The 21,249-nt window shown below is 34.6% G+C and overlaps 1 protein-coding gene across 9 annotated transcripts in view; it reads left to right on the top strand.

Moving 5' to 3' along the window:
• DLGAP1 (DLG associated protein 1) overlaps positions 1 to 21,249 on the top strand; it is a 419,465-nt gene that overhangs the window by 159,372 nt on the left and 238,844 nt on the right. For 7 of the 9 annotated variants that reach the window (XM_068671534.1, XM_068671530.1, XM_068671531.1 and 4 more), the window contains one exon: positions 3,429 to 3,539. The exons of the other annotated variants lie outside the window; for them this stretch is intronic. The gene's annotated coding sequence lies outside the window, so the exon portion shown is untranslated. The remainder of the gene's footprint in view (positions 1 to 3,428; positions 3,540 to 21,249) is intronic. 9 annotated transcript variants of the gene reach the window in all.

Genomic DNA, 21,249 nt, shown 5'->3' with positions numbered 1-21,249 from the left:
CATCAAGTAGCAAACCTATTTTTTCTTTGGTCCTCCTTTTTCTGTTCACATATCTAAAAAAAGTCTTTTTTATTGTCTCCCATAGACGTGGCCAGCTTCAACTTTAGTTGGGCTTTGGCCACACAAATTTTCTCCCTACAAAAACGAACAGCATACCTGTATTCCTTCCTCATCACCTGACCCTTCTTCCAGCAGTCGTACACTTCCTTTTTTTGCCTAAGCTCCAGTAGAAGATCACTGGTCAGCCAGGCTGGCCTTCTTCCCTGCCTGCCTGACTTCTGATATTTTGGAATTGCCTGATCTTGTGCTTTTAGGAGGCAGTGCTTAAAGACTGACCAGCACTGATGGACGCCAATGCCTTCAAAAGCAGTTTCCCAGGGGACCTTGCTGAATAGTTCCCTGAGCAGCCTGAACAGTCTTACCTTACTTGTTTGTCCCTTGTGCAGGAGTCACTCTGTACCTTCCATCATCTTGCTCTTCTGTGCAACTTTTCTGATTTATTTCTGATTTAAAAAGAAAGCAATTGGGAACAGGGATAGGGAAGACTAGCATGTATGAGCTTACACAAATAAGAAGGATCAATAGCAAGTGAGATGAAGAATTCAGCAGTTTTGAACTATTAAAGCAATATTGATTAAACTTGGGCTGTAGACTTGGATAGTGCCACATGTTTTACAGAAATAAAGTAATCCATGTCCATGTCTGAAAACTGTATCATATATTTAGAATACATGTGTATTTGCAGAAACTTCTTACATTTTGCCCCTTCTTTTACAGGTTAGGCAGCAGCTCACAGTATGACAGTATGGATAACGCCTGTGTAATGCAGGTGATTCCTTTACATTTCTTGGCTTCATTTTTTCTATCAACACTAAATATATCTGGCAAGTTAAAATTTCACTTAACCCAAGAGAATGTTGTCAGACAAGAGAAATCCATTTGATCCAGTTTCATCAAGGTTCTCAAGCAAACACCTTCAAACACAGGAGTTTCAATGGGTTCAGAGGAGTCCTTACAACAGAAGGCACTGCATAAACACTTGACTGATTTGATTCTTTAGAGGTCTATCTTAGAAAGCTCCCTTAGGAGACCTTTTATGGAAAAATCAATCCAGTTTATTTGTTACAATTAAATATACTCTGTCAATTTTATACTCTCAAGGAAAATCTAAAATAGTTATGATGTAGTCAATAACATAGTCAAATTAAAGCCCTCTCCCAAAAGATAATTCTGTCAACTGGAAATCAATGCATTTCTGAAGTGATTTAAAAGTAACTTCTGGTTAACTACCTCTCTTTTTATACCACTACCACTCTTTCTGCTTTTACCATCAAGTTTTCCTGCTTTAAACATATTTTTCTTCCCCTTCTAACATGCAAACCTACACAGCATAGAAAGAAAAATGTCTTAAAGGCATACTTGCCAGAGATAACTAGAAAGTTTTCTTAGCGATATGATTTAGTGGAGGACTTGTTAGTGTTAGGTCAGAGGTTGAACTCAATGATCTTGAGGTCTCTTCCAACCTAGACAATTCTGTGATTCTGTGATTCTGTGAAAGTTAGCTTTAGAATTATAAAGAAATGTTCAGAAAATGGTTATATATCTCAAGGTATTGGCTTCCCCCAAAGCCAGTTATGTAGAATGTGTTATCATTGGTGGAACGTGTTTCTATTTAGACATAAATTGCAGACATACTGAACCAACATCAGGAATTAGTTCATCTTGGAAATGGGTGTTATGGTAAATAAAAGACAGCAGCAAAAAAGCAGCAAAAGCCAGGTTGCAGCCTTCATCATCATTTGCTGCTTTTGAGGTTAATGTATCCCTAGGAATAAACCTGTCTTTTGTATAGAGGTTGCTTATCCTGTCCTCTTAGTGATTATTTGGAAAAACTTCAATTAAAGCTTGATGTTTTTCTATAGTGTGCATCCCTGGGCAACCTGATCTAGTGGGTGGCATCCCTGTCCATGGGAGGGGGGTTGGAACAAGGTGATCTTTAAAGTCACTTCCAACCCAAACCACTCTATGATTCTATGATTTCCAAATGAGTTAACTTAAGAAAGCTTTCTGGACTGTGGGAAGTGGTATATCGCAGTTTCTGATCAGGTTGATCTTTTCTGGCTTTATAATATTTGAGTTTATAATATTTGCAGGTTATTTTTACTCTGAAAATTTTTACTTGTTTTTCTAGCAAGCAGTGTGCAGTGGTGAGCTTTGGTCTGTGTAAAGGTGTTTACAGATGTTTTGAATGAGCATCAGGAGTGTAAAATAACTAGTAGCTTTTGATATGTTGAATAAGTTGTATTCATCACATTTCAGCATAGTCATGTCAATGCCACACTTAGTAATGCATTTTTTCTCCTTTTCTCTCTTTTATTTTACTTTCTAGTAAAAGATTGGTGCTTTTCACTGCATTTACAAGAAAAGTTGTTTGTGCTTATTCTGCCTTGTACTTATGAATTGTTCACATGAAAGAAAGAAAGAAAGAAAGAAAGAAAGAAAGAAAGAAAGAAAGAAAGAAAGAAAGAAAGAAAGAAAGAAAGAAAGAAAGAAAGAAAGAAAGAAAGAAAGAAAAAGAAAGAAAGAAAAAAGAGAAAGAGAGAAAGAGAGAGAGAGAGAAAGAGAGAGAGAGAGAAAAGAAAAGAAGAAATGAACAAACAGAAAATAATAAGATAGGTAGACCCTAAAGGAATGAGAAAACTTGGAATAGTGATATGACTCATAAAACTCAAACACAGAACACAGAGGAAAGCCATTTATTTCTGTTAGTCTCAATGAGTAGTACTGGAGAACTAAGAAGGGAAAGATACTTATATCAATTTCCTTACCAAAGAAAGAAAATGGCTTGGAAATAAATATTCTCTATTTATAAAATTTTAAAAAGTAATATATTTTTAAGTGCAGTGACTTACTGTTACAATTTTGTCAGCCACCCATAGGATGCTTGCAAGGCAGTACCATGTATAGAGCTGCAGCCTGCTGATTGTTTGGTCACCATTCTCTGTTGCTTTTCCAGACAGAGGCAATAGGATTCCTTGGTGCTTTTGTAGTATGAGAAAAGTCTGTAGAAGGAAGAGGTCATGGGAGAAGCATGCTTACAGAAAGTCACATTTTCTGGGGCAAACACATGTAACTAGCCTTGTCTTTTTCTGTAGAAGAGTCAACAAAGTGTTCAAAGTGCAAGGAAAGCAAAATGTGAGGTGGCACCACAAATGCAGCATTATACATTATAAATATTCTTTTTTTTGTGTGCTTTTTGTGTTGCAAGGAGGGCTGGTACCATGTAAAAATTTTGCCACAGAGCACTGATATAAAAGCCTTTCAGCACTGCTGTGATTTTTAATGAATATGTAGCTGCTTGCCATGTTAACAATTTTATCTTGTTTCAGGCTAGTAGTTTTAACTGCTGCACTTTGATTATATTTCAGAACAGTCAAGCATCAAATATTGAAACTGACATCTGAATTAAAGAGTGTGCAAAAAATCTCTTCCCTCTTTAACTATTGAAACAAACTAAAATGGAAAACTGACTAAAAGAGGTGAGTCCTTTCTTCTTACTCTCTGATCGTTCTCCTTGATCTGTCTCTGCATCTCTTTTATTCATTTTTCTCCAGATTTTCTTGTAACAGACAGGAAGCCAAATGACTGCAAATTATGAACTGCTTTAATGGACATGAAGGCAGACTGATAGTTTGCTATTTTCGCTTAGAAAAGTATATGTGATAGCCCATCTTTGTACTTATTCCTGCATGTTGCACACATTGTTAATATCAAATGCCTGAATGTTGTGGTACCTTTGTGAACTATTTTCATGAGTCTGACATGAACAGAAAAATGGAACATATAGACTTGAAGGCTGAGTAGAGCCCAATAGGGCTAGATGTATGAGCTGTTGAGTGAGTTTAGAGAGTATGAGAGAGGGGATTGATTTGGCCTGGAGGAGTATAAAGAAAGAGCATTTGAGCATTTACAGGGAACTGAAGCATCTTGGAAGAAACACAACCTAGGGATTTTTTTATTTTTTTTTTTAACACTAAAACCTGCAGCAGAACTGGATCTTATTGACCTGGTAGACGTAATGAAGCTAAGCAACTCTAGCTTCTTGGGCACCTACTGAATAGTAGCAAAGTAGTGAAATATAGTAAGCAATAGCTGTTTCACAAAACTAACTAAATGAAGATAAAGTGAAATCTACCATTCTATATCCTGTTTCTCTATTACCATACAACAAGCTTTAACATAGATACACTAGAAACAAAGAGAGTATTTTAATTTCTATTTCTTTTTAAACTGATAGTCATACTACTTATAATTTAGTATGACTATAAAAGTAACTCTTATAACTCTGCTATTTTCATCTATTTATAATTTAGTATTAAGGAATTTAATGTACTAATATTATTACGCATATTTAATTATATAATCAGTTATGGGTAAAACAGGATTAGTTAGGTATAATACTGTACCTGAACTTGTAAATTTCCCTAAACAGACAGTAAATTTAAGTAATTGAATGTAATGTTTTACATCTCTGGAATATCTTTTGTGTCACTCAGGAGTCATCTTTAGTCATTGTTTTCTATTTGCTTAACACATTTCAATGAACACTTCACTTTAAAGTAACTTTTTTTGTTTTACAATTAATGCATTGTATAATTACCCAGTAGTAACAATTACATTGTATTTTAGTAAATTTGCTATAAAAGAAGAAAATACTGATGTTACTGCAGCATTTCCAATGCCATAGCACTGTAACCTTGATGATTTATTATACATAATATATATGTGTATATATGATTCTATGTTATATACATCATATAAGTACTTCTGTGATGCAAGTATGTATTTCTAATGTCTATATATGTTAGAAAACATGACACATATTCTCTGCAGAACAGGATCTGGAACTAGCAGGCATTTTCTGACTATCTAAACTAATTAGGTCAGTTGACCTAACTTTGCCTCAATTTGGCCTTTGGTAAAACCATAGAACTTAATTCAACTGATGCTATAATGTCAGCAATTATGTGATTTTTCTCAAAGAAAAGTTGTATTTTTAGCTTAGGAATTTGTTTATTTGTTTTTCTGGAATAATTAATTTCTTTATTACTTACATGTATTTATATAAATTACTGTACATTATTTAAAAAAAAAAAAAAATCCCCTCAATTCCGTGTGGTTTGAACAAAACAATCTCCTACATTCCCAGTGTTCAGTGTTTCTTACAACTCTGCTTGACTTTGGCTGTTACGTGTTCCATAATTTGGATATCTTTCTTTTCTAAGGGCCAGGGAAGTTAAAAATGATGCAGTAAAAACATTATTAAGGCTATACAGTCATCTTTGTGAATATTAGGAAATGTGAGGTTACAGGTTGTCGGTTCACGCACACCATGACAGTTGCTTTCTAACAGCATTTTTTTCCCATAGTTTTACTTGAAGTTCACCTGAGTATTGGTGGTTTCTGTTTTTACTCATTAAGAACTCATGATTTACTCCTATTGATTTACTCCTTATATAGGCATTTTATAGAGCCCATTTATTCAGTTGATTGACCAAATTTTGGACTGAGTACTTAAGATCTAACAGTATAAGTATAATCTTTGGTGTTTGAGAATAAAGAATGAGGAATGAAAGAAGCCAGGGACAAAAATACCTGGATCGTGTTGGACTGGTGTAGGGGAATATTCATAGCATTCCTTCAGCTTAGTAGAAAGTTTTGTGCAACCTTTGTATACACACACACATATATGCATCCATGCACACTCTTACTATAGAGCAACCCTCTGATTACTTGCAAGAAGCAAAAGCACCACCACTTGGAGGGTAGAACAGAGATTTTCTCAGTGAGTATTTGCAGAAGATGTGACATTAAAAATTGTTTCAATATAGAAGAATATATGGGACAATACAGTTGGAAGAGAATACAGACAAGTGTTTTTTATTGCAAATGTATTGCGATGTTGGAGAATTAATTGCTTGTTATTAAAAATGGAAAGCTGAGGGAAATACTGGAGGATATAGTAATATGAGTGTGACCAAAACACTATTAGAACTTTAAAATATATAACATTTATATAAAATAATTAAAATTGAATGGACAAATCTGAATGGACAAAATGAGAGAAACTAAGTAGTCTCATGAAGGAATACATGCTGTTCAAGGAAAGCACCCATTTTTTGAGTTCCCCATCAGTTTTTTTACCTTTCTATGAGAGGAGCCTTATTGCTTGGGGCAAAAAGGATGTAAGGTAAAGACATAACAAATCTCTTAAAAAGGGAATACAAAATAAAGCATTAAGTCATTGAAGAAACTATTTTGACTACTGACACATTCATTAGAAAGAACAATATATCATTGATGTACTTTATTGTGAATTTGTTAAAAGGAGGTGCAGAAGGGAATTAAATATGTCATTAAATGGCAATATGTTTATCAGCAGGGAGAAGGTGATTAAGCTTTGAAAAACCTAGATGAGAATCTCTATGAAATGTGTTAGGGATGCAAAAGAAACTTTAATGAGACTAAATAAAAGGAATATAATTGATCCTCTTCAGAGCAAATTTATGAAAGACGTAAATCTTAAGATCTTCCTGTCTCACTGAAAGGTAAGGTATTGGATGCATGATATTAATCATGCAGTAGTTTTAGGCTCTTCAAAATATTATTCCATAGCAAAAAAGGACACATGATATTGAGAAAAAATTACCAGTTAAAAGATATTATGGTCATTGATGCAGTACAAGAGGAACTATAAGATATTTTACTAATAATACTATCATGAAAATAACAGGTAGTTGTCAGGAAGGGAAAAGTTAGAAGTGCTGTCTCAGGTAAAGTACACTGAAAAGGCAGAAAAGCTTAGATGAGGCAAAGGTAATGGAGAAAAGAAATATCAGTTTTCAGGAGCTAGTTATGACTGCTCATGGCTTGTATGTTTGTTTTAAGAAATGTATAGACAAGACTTTTCATTACAATTTGAATGGTAATTCCCTATGAATTAGAGAATAGAAACTTAAATAATGAGATAGAGAGGTGAATTGTATTGTCTGTTAGATAAAACTTGAAGTTTCAAATGCAAATGCATGGTATATATTCCACTCTCTTCTCTACTTATGCAAAATTGAAACATCAATATAAAAGATAGAGATAACCTTCCAAGGAAGAATATGTGCACAATGAGAGACATCTGATGAAATGATTAAGATTCTGGATTTTTTGCTTTATGAAACAAAGTAGTTACACAGTCAGCCTTAGCCTTCATAAAAAAGTACTGTTATCAAATTAGTTGTAAAGTGCCAAATGCATTTTTGCACCCAGAGGCAAGTTAGAAGTCCAGGGAATGTCCATAATCTTTGGGATGATCTTTGGGTGGATACTGAGACTGCTCCTGGACACTCCTTAGATTTGAAGGCTTTACAGAAAATCATGATCCTTTATTAAGCATGAGGGAAAATTGGGAGAGAAAATATTTTAAAATGTCAGATAAAGAAGTGCTGAGATATAGGGTAAAATGTTGTGTCAAAAGTTTCATTTCTATTGATAAGTAAAGAAACAATAATTAATGACTATGTGCTATAGACATTTTGAATAATATAATCTTTAATATAAATTATGTCAAGATGCAAAACCAGAATCTTTTTTTTCAAATGTGATAAAAGTACTGGGTTGGTAAATGTGGTGGAACAGGCTAAGGAAAGGACAAAAAAAGTAACTTCAAGGCAACATTGCTTTCTTCTCAGACCACCCCAATACCTTGAGGAATATGAGATCATAGAAGAGGTTAAAAATAACTAGATAGGAAAGGAAGTGAGGTAAAATCTTTAACCATCTCCTCCTTTGTTATTTTTCACACATTTTCTTATTTTATGTTAATCCTATGGAATGTTAAACAGCCCTTTAACTTTAAAATGCCTTTCCTTGTGACTATCTATTCTTGGAGTAAAATACACTGCCTCAACAGACCTGTTTGTGAGTGCACGATTGTTGGCTGGCAGCCCTGAGACCAAGGGACATTAGAGTTAGGTGACAATATTGTTGAAAGAAAAGGTCATAGCTCAGGAAATGCAAGAGATTTTCAACTTACTTATGTTCTTCTATACTCTCTTAGGCATCTACTTCCACAATTGTTTATGGCAATAGCTTGATGGGTGCTTGAATGCAGCATGACTTTTTTTGTAAGTGCACACCATTGGAATTGGATGCCTGTAAGAAGCTTGCATGGTGAATCAAAAGTAATAACACCATTAACTCTGAGAAAGGGAGCATTCATTGTATTCTTATCGTTCTCTTCCAGTACAAGTTTCAAATTGAGCACAGTAGGAAATCCTATTTACTCCCATGGTATAAAATCATATCTCTGAAATGATTCGCCTGCGTTAGAAACAAGCTGCTCTACAGAACTGCCACTGTTTTTAGACTACTGACTGGGGGAGAGATGTCTTTCTTAGGTTTCCATAAGCAGGCATGCTACTTCCTAATGGTTTGATGGAATCAGCCTCCACATGTATCCTCACACTGAAAAGACCACAGGCAGCACTGACTAATCTGTCCTTATGTGATCTGAATTTGTATTTTTGTATGATCCTAACAGCTAAAGCAATAACATCAGCAAAAATCTGATTCAGATAATCTTTTAGATTCAGTGTTGCAGGCATGGAACTTGCATCATGCAAAATGAAAACAGAGGTTTGTCCTTACTGAATAGTGAGAATCTGACCAAAGCATATAAGTAATCTCTTCCAACTCATTGGGTAGTACAAAACGACGTTGTTCTGAAAGACTTATTTTATAAAAAACTCTCTCTTTGTCATGTGGTTATTATTTTAAACTGTTTCTGCATTCAGTTTTCTTTCTATCATATAGATTCTATTCATCTTTTGTTACCCTTTTCTGCCAGCTCTTTTACTTTCTTTTTAGGTACAGCAGGCACACTTTTAAAACTGACTAACAATATCACAGAATCACAGAATCACAGAATTTCTAGGTTGGAAGAGACCTCAAGATCATCAAGTCCAACCTCTGACCTAACGCTAACAGTCCCCACTAATATGGGAAAGGGCAAGATAGCAGTGGGTCATGGTAAGGACAGCACAAAAAATTGTCGTGTTTAGGACTTAAATGCTCAAGAGACACCACAATCATGGCTGGCTGAGGTGACTAGGTTCTCAAGATCAAATGGAAAAATATATATATATATATATATCCTTAACAAAGTATCTTTCATCAAGAAAAAAAAAAGTGTAATCATGTATTTCTCAATTGACTGCTTTTAAAGCATGAATTTACTAAGCATATATTTCTGAATTTTCTTGACTCTAAAAACATGAATTTACTGAGCACTTTTTCACAAATATTCATCATACTGGATTTATTTTAAAAGAGATAAGAAATATTTCAGTTTTATAAAATCAAAACAATTACATTTGCACTTAGCTGTTAAGAACTGGCTAGGAACTTAAAACTAAAATTCAGATCTTGCTAATCCTGGAATAAAAGGACAATTTCAAGGTGTGGAAGATAATAAGAAATCACCAAAATCATAGAATCATATAATGATTTGGATAGGAAGATCATGTAATTTTAACCCCCCTGCCATGGGCATGGACAACTTCCACTGGACCAGGTTGCTCAAAGCCCCATGCAACCTGGCCTTGAACACCTTCAGAGATGGGGCATCCACAGCTTCTCTGGGCAACCTGTTCCAGTGCCTCACCATCCTCTGAGTAAAGAATGTCTTCCTAACATCCAATACAAATACCTTTTAGTTTAAAGACATTACAAGTAAAGTCCGGAAATAGTTCAAAGGTTGGTGAAGTGTTAAGGAGAAGGGTGAGTTACTTAAATATTCTGGGTGAATTTGTATGTTAAAATATCCTGTGTGTCCTATATTAATACAGACAAATATAGTGGATAAGAATTAGGCAGTAAAAGAACAAGGAATTAAACACAGGGGTATGATACTATAAATCAAAATTCTGAAAATATTTTTGAGGGTGTGATGTTTTACTATCTGTAATATAATTCTGCAGGTGACAGGGTAATGCATTGCTTGGACTTTCAAATATGAGAACAAGTGGCCCAAGTGTGGCTACTCCAGGACCAACTTCATTAAGGTACTAATGTTTGAAAAAGTTGTTGAAAACTGGAGAGACTTTGGTAGAAGCCATTAGTTTGTTGTAGGGCTTGGTTGCCAAGACAAGACTAAAAGGATACAGCCTATTAGGTTCAGTGGAGGGGGAGTCAGAAAATTATTTCACTGTGGAAGACAGCAAACCACTGAACTTGTAGAAATTGCAAACAATGACAAAAAAGAGCTTCAGTATGTGAAAGTTATACCTGGAAATGGAAGCAAAGTGTGTATCTTTAGACAGAAGTAAATAAACTTTGGAAGAATTTACCAGTTGTCCAGTGCTGTGGATCCTTGTAACTTAAGAGGTTTCATCTGGAATTCAGTCTAGGATTGCTGAAGCAGTTTGGGGAAATAGATTAAACATCCTTGAGATTTACTTATTAAATTTACAAGATATATATTGGGTTCCTCTGAAAATTTTAGAAACACAGCAAAGCTAAAAGCAGTGCTCCCTTTTTCAGTCACAAATTACGGGACTTGATCAAAGGTGTTGTGAAGTGGTGTGAAATGTTCTGTGACACTTTGCAAAGAGAGTTAGACTGCATTGTCATAATGGCATCTTCTGCTTACAGACTTAGCGTATTTTGTAGGTAAGAATAGCTAAAAAACACTTTGACCTAATAGGAACCTACTGAGATTGCTGTTAATGTAGTTTCAAAGTGTTTTCTTGCACTCCATCTGTGCTATTTCACTTCCATTCTTCATTTGCTGGTAGGGAAAATATTGAAAGATGAGGTCTGTGTACACTGAGAGCATCTAGCAGCTTAGTAACTGCTTTGTTTCTCTTAGACCTTCAGTAATTGCTTTTTACCAAAGCATAAATTGTCTTTTGAGGATCTCCCCTGGGATCCAACTGTGTTAACCACAGAAGGTCCTGAAATATGACAAGATAGGCATATTAACTAAACTTGGTTTTCTGTTATGTTGTCTATAGAAATAATTCATTTCAGACTACTGTGTACCACCAGAAAAACTGATCTTATGTCGGTGAGTCTGCTTGACTTAATTTTACCTTGGTGACAGTTACATTGAATTAGCAGTTACATAGACATGTTGAACATCCAGTCATGCACCAGTACAAGCAGTAATTTCACTGTCACTGGACATTGCAACTGATACTGTAGAAATTATCTTTGTTTTTTACACCTCACTGGGTTCTGTAGGCCTAAGAACCACCAATCCTAGAAATTTCAGTGACAAACCTGTAAGCAGTAGAAGTACCATTTGAAAGGCAATTTCCTACTATTATCCTATCAGATACAGAGATATGTATCTGAAATAGGATGGTCATGGAGGACAAAGTAGAGATCACCTATGGATGAGGAAAATCACTGTATCTCTTGAATCAGAGTTGGATTCTGTCCTGAACTTGGTTTATTCACAAAGCTGAGTTTTGCGAGGCTCTAGAAATACAAATTCTGCCTGATACTCTAAGTGTAGCAACAGCCTACAATTTTTTGTTTTGTTTTGTTTTCATTATAGTTGTTGCAAGAATGCACAAATTAACAACCTGGAAGCAATTTACGTAGAAAATGGAAAGTCTGCTTGTTAATACTTAATGAATTTACAACTTCTGTGTCCTCCTATTGATAAACAGTTTTTAAAGCTTACTTTTTATTGTATAAGGAAACAGGCTTATATCAGCCAATGTTAAAAGCTCAAGGTATAAATAGTTATATTTGTATATAAAAGTGAATGTAGTTGAATATAAAGTATCAAGAAAATCTAATGGTTGAAGTATCATATATATTTTGGAAATCTGTTTATCCAAGACATCAGTGTGACAAACAACATATGGTATTAGGTTACTGGGGCTGTACAAGTATATATGTCATGTGTCATTTTTATGTATCATTATCAGAATAAAAATTATGTTGATAAGATTGCTGCATTTCTTCGTTATTCTGTAGATCTTCCACATGGAAGTCCAGTCCATGTCAAGTCCAACAAGGAGATGCAGCAATATGTATTTCATAAAAGTTATTGATGATAACTGCTGTGTGTTTTCTTTGCATGGCTATTGAGGTGTCCTAATGTTGGGAAAAGAATCAAATTTAAGGTAATTCCAGAAGATATTATGCTTTCAATATAAAGACCTTTGTGCCTGACATTCAGGTTGAAGATGCCCAGTGTTCAAGTAGTCAGTTGTTTTACATTCTTGACCAAGAGGATGAAAGCCCAGATGTTAGCAACATAGGATTTGACATTTCTGTAAGTGAGCAAGGCCAAAAGATAATATATATCCTTGTTAACTTCAATAACCTTATAATGCAACTATTCAAATGATATACTTTACTTTGTTCCCTTTCCTCATATAAGTGTCTTGCTTTTCTGTAAGGCTGTTGTCATTTTCACTTCAGAGAACTGCCTGAAGATACCCTCTGGTCTGTAGCAACTGAAGACTGTGCACTGCTTCCCAATGGCTTTGATAAAATTAGGGTTTAGACACAGTAAAAATAGAAATGTGCCGCTTTATGATAAAATAAGTTCACTCTTTGGTTTAGCTAAACGAGCCTGATTTGAGCCTGAGTTTGCACAGTATTAGTCATGTAATTATTAAATTAATTATTATTATTAGTCATGTAATTATTAAATGGCATTACACTATGAACATGCTTATTTATGCGTATATGTATATCTAGTTTCATAAAGCATTTTGTAAAAATAAAAAATAAATGTAATTCTCTCTGTCTCTCTATCCAATTTGAAAATGTAACTCAAAAAGTGCTTTCAAGCAGATGAGAAAACCTAGCTGTCCCAGGAGGTACAAATTAGACTGATTAGGTCAAAACATATTTTCTTTAATATGTGATGTGGAATTTTCCCATAAGGTAAATAATACTAGGCAGGACTGAAGCAAGTCAGTATGACATCAAGAAGGAAATAGCACCAGTGGGTTGAAATGTGATTTTAGGTAAAGTAGACTTTCTTATATTTAAGATCAAGAGCAATTCAATATGAGAGATTCATCTAAGTGATTTTGTAGGGGATGCAACAATTTTAATTCAATAGAAATAAGAGGGATATGACAGTAAAACCAGCACTTCCAACAAGATGCTAGTGAACCTTTGTAGGATTTTTTTTTTTTTTTTTTTTTTTTTTTTCAGGGGGAGCAGGGGGTGGGGGGAAGTTGTAACAAGGATGAACTTTGTCCTGAAGCAAAATTTCTGATGTAGTTTTGACTCTGTGATACTTGGTGACACCAGTCAGATTTCTTAAAGTATCATGAAAAGAGTTAGTGTCTTAGAGCAACAATAAGCAAAGAAGCAGAGGCTGTAGGAAAAGCCTGACAGAACCGGACATAGCATGGAATAATTTTCGAAAATACCAGCTGTGATGGAGCATCTGGTATAAGGTTAGACAAATTAATATCTTGAGACTGTTTGGGTAATTAATTAATCTCTTGCTGGAATATCAATAGCCTGAGTTTCTAAGAAAACAGAAAATAATTGTTGTATCCTGATATCCTTGTAGTACAAGAATTTATTTGTCTTGCACTGCCTGACTGCCTAACCCTTCAGCATGGTGGGTTTTATATTTTCTATTACTAATCTCTGTTGTACATATTATGGTAAGATAGAATGCTTGTAGCACATCCTCTCTGAGTAATTGGTTAGCTGCCAGGGGAAAAGGAAAAATCAATAATACCAATAATTTTTTAGGTCTTAATATCTAAAGCAATTGTTTTTTGCAAGTAGCTCTCGTTGTATGTGTAAATCTGTATGGCTATTTTGTTTTGATTGTATTTATTTTCTCAGTGCTTTCCTCATACTCAAACAAATTAATCATAATGAACTAAAGAAAAATCTTTTTCTTCCTCTTTCAAAAATGTGAGGTTAATTACTTTCTGAAAACACATACCTGCCATGAATCAAATTATCTGGTTTCAGCTTAGATTAGATACTTGATTTGCAATTAAAAAACAAATGGTAAAACACATTAAGAATGACAAATGTAGTTTATTGGATCGTTACCTTCCAGTATTACAGATGTTCTGTCTTGCATGCAGTTCAATTTTATTTACTAATTGTATGTAAAATATCGTTATATTGTGATTCTTCATAACAGTGTTGATACTTCATCTGAGATACTTCTTGGTTAGAATGATTGAAAAGGATTGGTGTAAAAATGAGTATTAGTTATTGATAGTTTGTACAGCTTTAAAATACATTGGACTGAGCTCCTTTCTTGCATATTTGAGAAACAAAAACCTGTTTATTTTCTGTGAGGAAATCTTGAATACATTGCTTTTTATAGAGATGTGATAAAGTGGTGTTTTTCTTTCAACTTGAAAAAAAGAAATGCCTGTCATAGAGGGTTACACCTCTGTGTAAAAGGAGGGAAAATCTGACTTTAAAATATTACTTTTGGTTATCTTTCAACATGCATAACATTAGCTTAAGATCTTATTCATAGCTACAGCATTACTAAAACAAAGGAAGATGTGTGAGGCAAAAATGCTATTTTGTCTTTTCCAGGAAAATAAAATGCAGATTTGTGGCATTTTTCAAACTTGAATTATTTATATGTCAAACATCACCCTGACAAATCCTGATTAAACATATGTGAATTTTCTTTATCTCTTCAACAGTTTGTCCTTCAGTTTTTAGTAATTCTCTTGACCCACCAAAATCTATGGAAGCTGAGACCTTTATATCCCAGTCTGAATATTGTTCAGATCCCAAAATCTCTCTGGCTATATTGAGTATAAATATATTTCTTTTTTAATCTTAACTCTTGATATCTATGAAAAGGCATTCTTTCAGTGCAGAACTTATTTAATTTGTTAATTATCCTTTTCTGTTCTATTCATCATGACAGTATCTGATATCCTGACACACGTTAATACGTTCCTCTATGCTCATTCCTCTAGCATGAGTTCTAGAGGAAGCACTGGCAAAAAACTGAGATGATGTGGTTGATTTTTAAAAAGATGAATCCAGCTAGAAGACTTCTAAACTAGTTACTTAATAAATGCCTTTTTGTACAGCAGACAAAAAGAGAAGAACATTTAGATAAGCCCAGAAGTTATTTCTAGTTGTCTGTGGCTTTCTAATGAGTTATGGTACATCATTTTGTCATCCTCACATGCATGAATGAATAAAGAAATAAAACAGCACAAGAAACCACCAGAACTTAGTCTAGCTTCGTTACAGAAATGTGTCTTTCACCCTATTTAGTTGTTTCCAAAATACCAGTTTAAAAAAATAAATAAATAAATAAAAATCAGTCTTGCAACATCTCTACTATCTACCCCTGGATGTTCCTTAGAATGGAAATTTTATTAATTTTTTTTTTTTTTAAATGCTATGGACTAAGAAGTTTGTCCTGCAGTATTTGATGTGTATTTGTGAACAAGGTTCATGACATTAAATGCCAGCATCTAGAAGGTATTTTTCAAATGCCTTCTTTTTCCTCTGATTGTTTTAAGCAACAATGTTTTTCTTCACTGAGTTATCTCCCCAGTGTATTATTTTTGCTTTTTACAAAAGGAAACTGTTTGGCGGGTCTTTTATTTATGTTCCTTCCCCTTGGCCTGGAAGTCTCTAAAATATCAACTTGTTTGGCCTTCTTTGTCTTTTCCATCATTCTGTCTTTTCAGAAGTAAGGGCATACAGACAGTGCTACTAGTCACTAAAATATTTTCTATTCAACAAAAAGCTTTCCTGAGCTTGTGTCTATCCACAAACACTTTTTTTTTTCTACTTTCTTCATCCTACTAGGGATGATTCTTACCATGGGAAATATATATATATATATATTTATTATTTGTTTTACAATTTTTTTCCCATAGTCTAAACTAACAGCAAGAAAGTCACCTGGCCTGTACTGTGGGGTTGGTTTTGCAGAAGATAAGAATATTTACATAGAATCACAGAATTGTTTGGGTTGGAAAGGATCATAAAGACAATTTAATTCCAATCCCTCTGACATGGGCACCTTCCACTAGACCAGGTTGCTCAAAGCCTCATCCAGTCTGGCCTTGAACACCTCAGAGTGTTCAGAGATGAGGCATCTACAGCTTCTCTGGGCAACTTGTTCCAGTGCTTCACCACCCCCAGTAAAGAATTTCTTCCTAATATCTAATCTAAATCTACCCTTTTTTAGTTTAAAACCAATTCTTTTTCCTATTAGAAGAGCAGAGGGAAAATCACCTCCCTCGACCTGCTGGTCGTGCTTCTTTTGGTGCAGCTCAGGATATGGTTGGCTTTCTGGTCTGCAAGTGCATGCTGCCAGCTCATGTTGAGCTTCTCATCAACCAACACCCCCGGAACCTTCTCCTCAGGGCTGCTCTCAGTCTCTTACCAGGCTCTTGCCAGTCTGTATTTGTGCTTGGTATTGCCCTGGCTCATATGCAGGACTTTGCAATTAGCCTTGTTGAACTTCATGGGATTTGCACAAGTCCACTTCTCAAGCCTGGCAAGGTCCCTCTGGATGGCATGCCTTCCCTCCAGCATGTTCACTGCATCACTCAACCTGGTGTCTTTGCCACACTTTCTGAGGATGGACCCAATCCCACTGTCCATGTCACCAACAAAGATAATAAACAGTGCCAGTCCAATACTAACTCCTGAGGAACACCACTCATAACTGATCTCCACCTGGACATTGTGCCACTGAGTGCAACTCTTTGAGCACAACCATCCAGCCAATTCCTTACCACCAAGTGGTTCATCCATCAAATCCATGTCTTTCCATTTAGAGACAAGGATATCACTCAGAACGGAGTCAAAAGCTTTGTACAAGTCCAAATAGATAATGTCAGTTGTTCTTCTGTCCACCAATGCTGTAACCTCAATTGCAATTGCTTTTGCCTATTACATAGTAGAGTGGAGGATTGCCTTTTTATGAAAGAAAACAGAATTTTAAAAGGAAGCCTGTGTTTCCTGTTAAGCAACAGAAAGTCCAGTTATAATAGAGGAATATCTAGACTGCAGGAGGAAAAAAAATTCCATGTGTTTTTTAAAATAGCCTTCTTCATAGAATACAACTTACTGTAGAAGGTCTGTTGGTTTCCAAAAGTGCAGTGGACCATTTTAAAACATCAAATAATTATAGGCCCAAGAACCTACAAGGCAGAGTATGTTCTTCTGCTTGTTTGTAATCATCTCTCATTTAACTGTTGAAATAAGTCATAATTTCACCTTTTACATTACTCATATGTAATGTAGGACTAAAAAACTGTTCTATGCAGTTTTCATAACATTTGTATAATAACTGTAAAGTTGCACACCACATTAACTTCTAGTATGAAATATTGCTATCAAGTGTATGATATATGGTTTGTTCTGTTAATTGTATAATTTAGCAGAGTGTATTTGGGGCAGATCTCCAGGGCAGTGGGAACGAGGTTGTGGTGGTCCATTCTATGAAGTTTGCTCTGCTTGTGCTTAGCAGATTTCCTTTTATTTTTTACTTTGGACTTTCTTGGTAGGAGAGCTGAGGTATGTGAATGTCTGTGCAGTTGAATTTAAAAGGTGTTATACCACGGTCACAGACAAATTCACCTCTAATTTGAAAAATCTGCATTCTGTAGAGTTATAATTTCATTATTAATGTTTTTATGGTGGCATTTTTCTTTCTTTTTTCTTTTTTTTTTTTTTTTATATTTCCTTTAGAGAGCAATAGCTATGTGATAACATACTAAAGCTGTCATGTAAAAATTTTTACCCTTAGTAAATGCAGAACAACTTACAATTTGGACCTAAAAATAGGACACCTCAGCAGTTTGTGTGCACGCTGAATATCTACTACAATTCTCGACAACAATCCCAAAATAATTATTTCTGCATGAATAAAAGCATCTTCCCTTTTCATTTGTAACTTGGTATTTATTTTCTTTGTGTCTTTTTTTTTTTTAGGATAAGTCAAGTACAATATTTTTTTTGTTTGTTTGTAAACTCTGAAGTGGCAGAAAGGCAAGGAAAAAAAAATATTGATTTAAAGATATTATATATATACATATATATATATATATTATACCTGTAATGTGTATAGCTATATTATGTACAGTGTCCTATTTAGGTCGCAGTACCTAATCCTTTGTAATCCATCCTCTCCTTCCTATTTTCCATAATGACACATTTTAGATACCAAATGTCACACTTCTGCAAGATGCAACTAGGCAACAAAACTGCTACTATATTTAGCACTTTCACAAGTCCTAAGCTAAACGCATACTTCTATATCATATTTATTAAAATAAATAAATAAGAAATTCAAGTGAAAATAATTATTGGGTAACTCAGAGAATAAATTGAATGAGGTGTAGGAGTCATATGCAACCTTTTTATATTGACTTTCTGTTAGATTAAGGATTAAATGTGTGACCTTTATAGCTTGGCTGATCCATTTCCAGTGAAGATAAGAACATACTTTTAACTGTTTCATGTAATGAATGATTCTCTTTGATGATCTATTGGACAGCTTGGTAACATTTCCTTGCAGGATGAAGTCTTCTGACAGCTGTTAAGGTAAATTCTAAGTAAAATACCATCCTTGTCAGTGTTCTTCAAAAGCCAGATACTTTAAAGATTATTTGTAATAACTGTATCTTAATTTTAGGGAGATTCTTTATGAACTTTCTTGATTCATTGCATATTTCTGAGAAAATGCTTCAACCAAAGTATCAGTTGTAATTCCTTGAGTTCTACCACTCTTCTACCACTGTTCATTGACTTTCACTTCATGTCTTAAAGAGGTTTCACTACAGTAGTTCTACCTAAATGGACTGTTAAAATTCAGAGTCACTGAATCATGCAGGGCAAGCACGTTTGAGTACGTGTCATGAAAGTTAATAAGCAAGAAAGTTTATTCAGGCAAATAATGCCTTGTTTCATAAGGAAATTATCAAAGAGTTTTTTCAAAGCACAACTACTTTGTTTCCACTTCACAGATCTTAGGTTGTGATTAATCAATTAAGGAAGTATTAGATAATAACTTCTTAGATGGGGATTTATTAATTAATAACTTTACTCTGCAACTACAAATTGCTATACATAGGAAAACATAATCTGGAGCACACAGTCAGTGAAAACAGAGTTGGTTGAGTAATACCACAGTGCTATAGGCAGATCTATGAAAGCTCTGGAGAAGTAGGAGAGGTGAAAAATAGAAAATTTCTTACCTCGTTAACAATTTTTTTTACAACCTTTAGTTCTCCTTATGATTTCAACTTCCATTTTCATGAAAAGTGTCCTGTATAACATTAATGTTTTTGATAGGTGGGTCATACTGGGGAGGGACTCTGTCAGGAAGTTTAGTGATAGGACAAAGGGTAACAGTTTTAAACTTAAAAAGGGTAGGCTTAGATTAGATATTAGGAAGAAATTCTTTACTGTGAGGGTGGTGAAGCACTGGCACAGGTTGCCCAGAGAAGCTGTGGATTCCCCATCCCTGGAGGTGTTCAAGACCAGGTTGGATGGCCTTGAGCAACCTGTTTTAGTGGGAGGTGTACTTGCCCATGTCAGGAGGGTTGGAACTAGATGAGCTTTAAGGTCCCTTTCAACCCAAACCATTCTGTGACTACAATTTTGTGATTCTATGATACTAATATATTGACAGAGCTAACCAGTAAATATAAAGATGAAAAAAGTAAGGTTAATTTAAACGTTCATGTCAAATATAATTAGGTGGTAGTTATTCAGTACAGTTGTTGTTTCCTGATAATTCATCTGTGCAAACTGAAAACTCATTAAAAGAGCCCATTTCCTAAAGAAAAGAGGTTATAGCATCCTAATTTGAAAAATCCTCATGTAAAAGTAAAATGGCAGGATCACAGCAAATATAATAAGGCCTAAACAGTGATTGACATGAACTGTTGTCCAGAGAATGTATTAAGATAGTATGTCTTCACAGTTTCATTGCCACTGAATGAAACAAATTTGCTCTTAAGTCACAATCCCTCCTTCCTAGGCATTATAAAAGCCATGTGCTCACATTCTGCTAAGGCATGAATGTCATTCCATGTCAGTGTACTTCTCTTCTATACTTGCATGGCTTAAAATCGGAGTAAGAAAAGGCCATGATAATTTTAATATGTCTGATAATACTTAGGAGGAAATTATGTGTGTATCAAAAAGAGGGAACACAGACACAAAATATGCAAGAAATCCTCAGAACTTTAAAAATCTTAAAATTGTTGCATAGTTTCTTTCTCAGAAAGGATCCCTGTGGTAGTATGGTACATTGGTAGTAAAGTAAAGCATAAATATTCAATTTGTTCCTGACAGAGAAGTAGAAAGGTAAGGAAGATAATGAAAGAAATGATTTATAGAATTTACCATAATTGTATATTTTTTCATATATGACAGTAACAAAACATTGCTGTATTTGTATATGTTAATTGCATTAACATATTAATGCAATTATATACAATTAATATCCAGGTTAATCTACATTAACAATACAGGGAGAGCAAAGTCTCAGAGCTGAACTCTTCTTCTATCTTTAACATAAAATTTTCTTTCCCTGTAGAATGCAGAGGTGTCCCCCCATACTCCAAATCCTCTTTGTCTATGTGAGACCAAAAAAATATCAGTTACTAATGCAAAAAAATTGTAAAGGCCAACAAATCTTATTTTTCAGCTGTCAGGATCATTTTCTCACTTCAGCACAGGGCAAATCTGTCTCATTTCTCATTCTAACTGTAATGTTTTCTGGACTTTTTTTTTTACTCTTGCCATAGCTCAAGTCAAGCATGGCCTAAGTTGTCTGTGCCTTTTACTCATGCTTTGATATTCATTTACATTGATGTAAGGGGTTTCTTGTGTTATTTATGCTGTTTACAAGAGGAGCTGCTGTTAGACAACATATCTACAGTATTTGGAGTACTGTTTTCCATCCAAGCATCTTAGCTTCCCTCACATCTCTCCTCAAAAGTTACCTCTATCATAAAACGAACATAAAACTTTATCACATAAAATGTGGATGGTTGATAGTTATTACTGATAGTCAGCTAGGCACTATATGCACACTAAACCTGTATTAACGGATCATCTTCATTTTTTTCTCTCCATACATAGTCTTATGTTTTCATTAAATCTTTAATTTTAATGGCAGAAATTTGCTCTCTGTTCTTCTGTACCCTATCATACTTGGATGTTGAAGTGGCTGAA

The sequence above is a fragment of the Anas acuta genome, chromosome 2 (assembly GCF_963932015.1).
Source record: "Anas acuta chromosome 2, bAnaAcu1.1, whole genome shotgun sequence".
NCBI lineage: Eukaryota > Metazoa > Chordata > Aves > Anseriformes > Anatidae > Anas > Anas acuta.
Note: the sequence above shows the minus strand (reverse complement) of the source record. Positions and strands in the feature narration are given on the sequence as shown.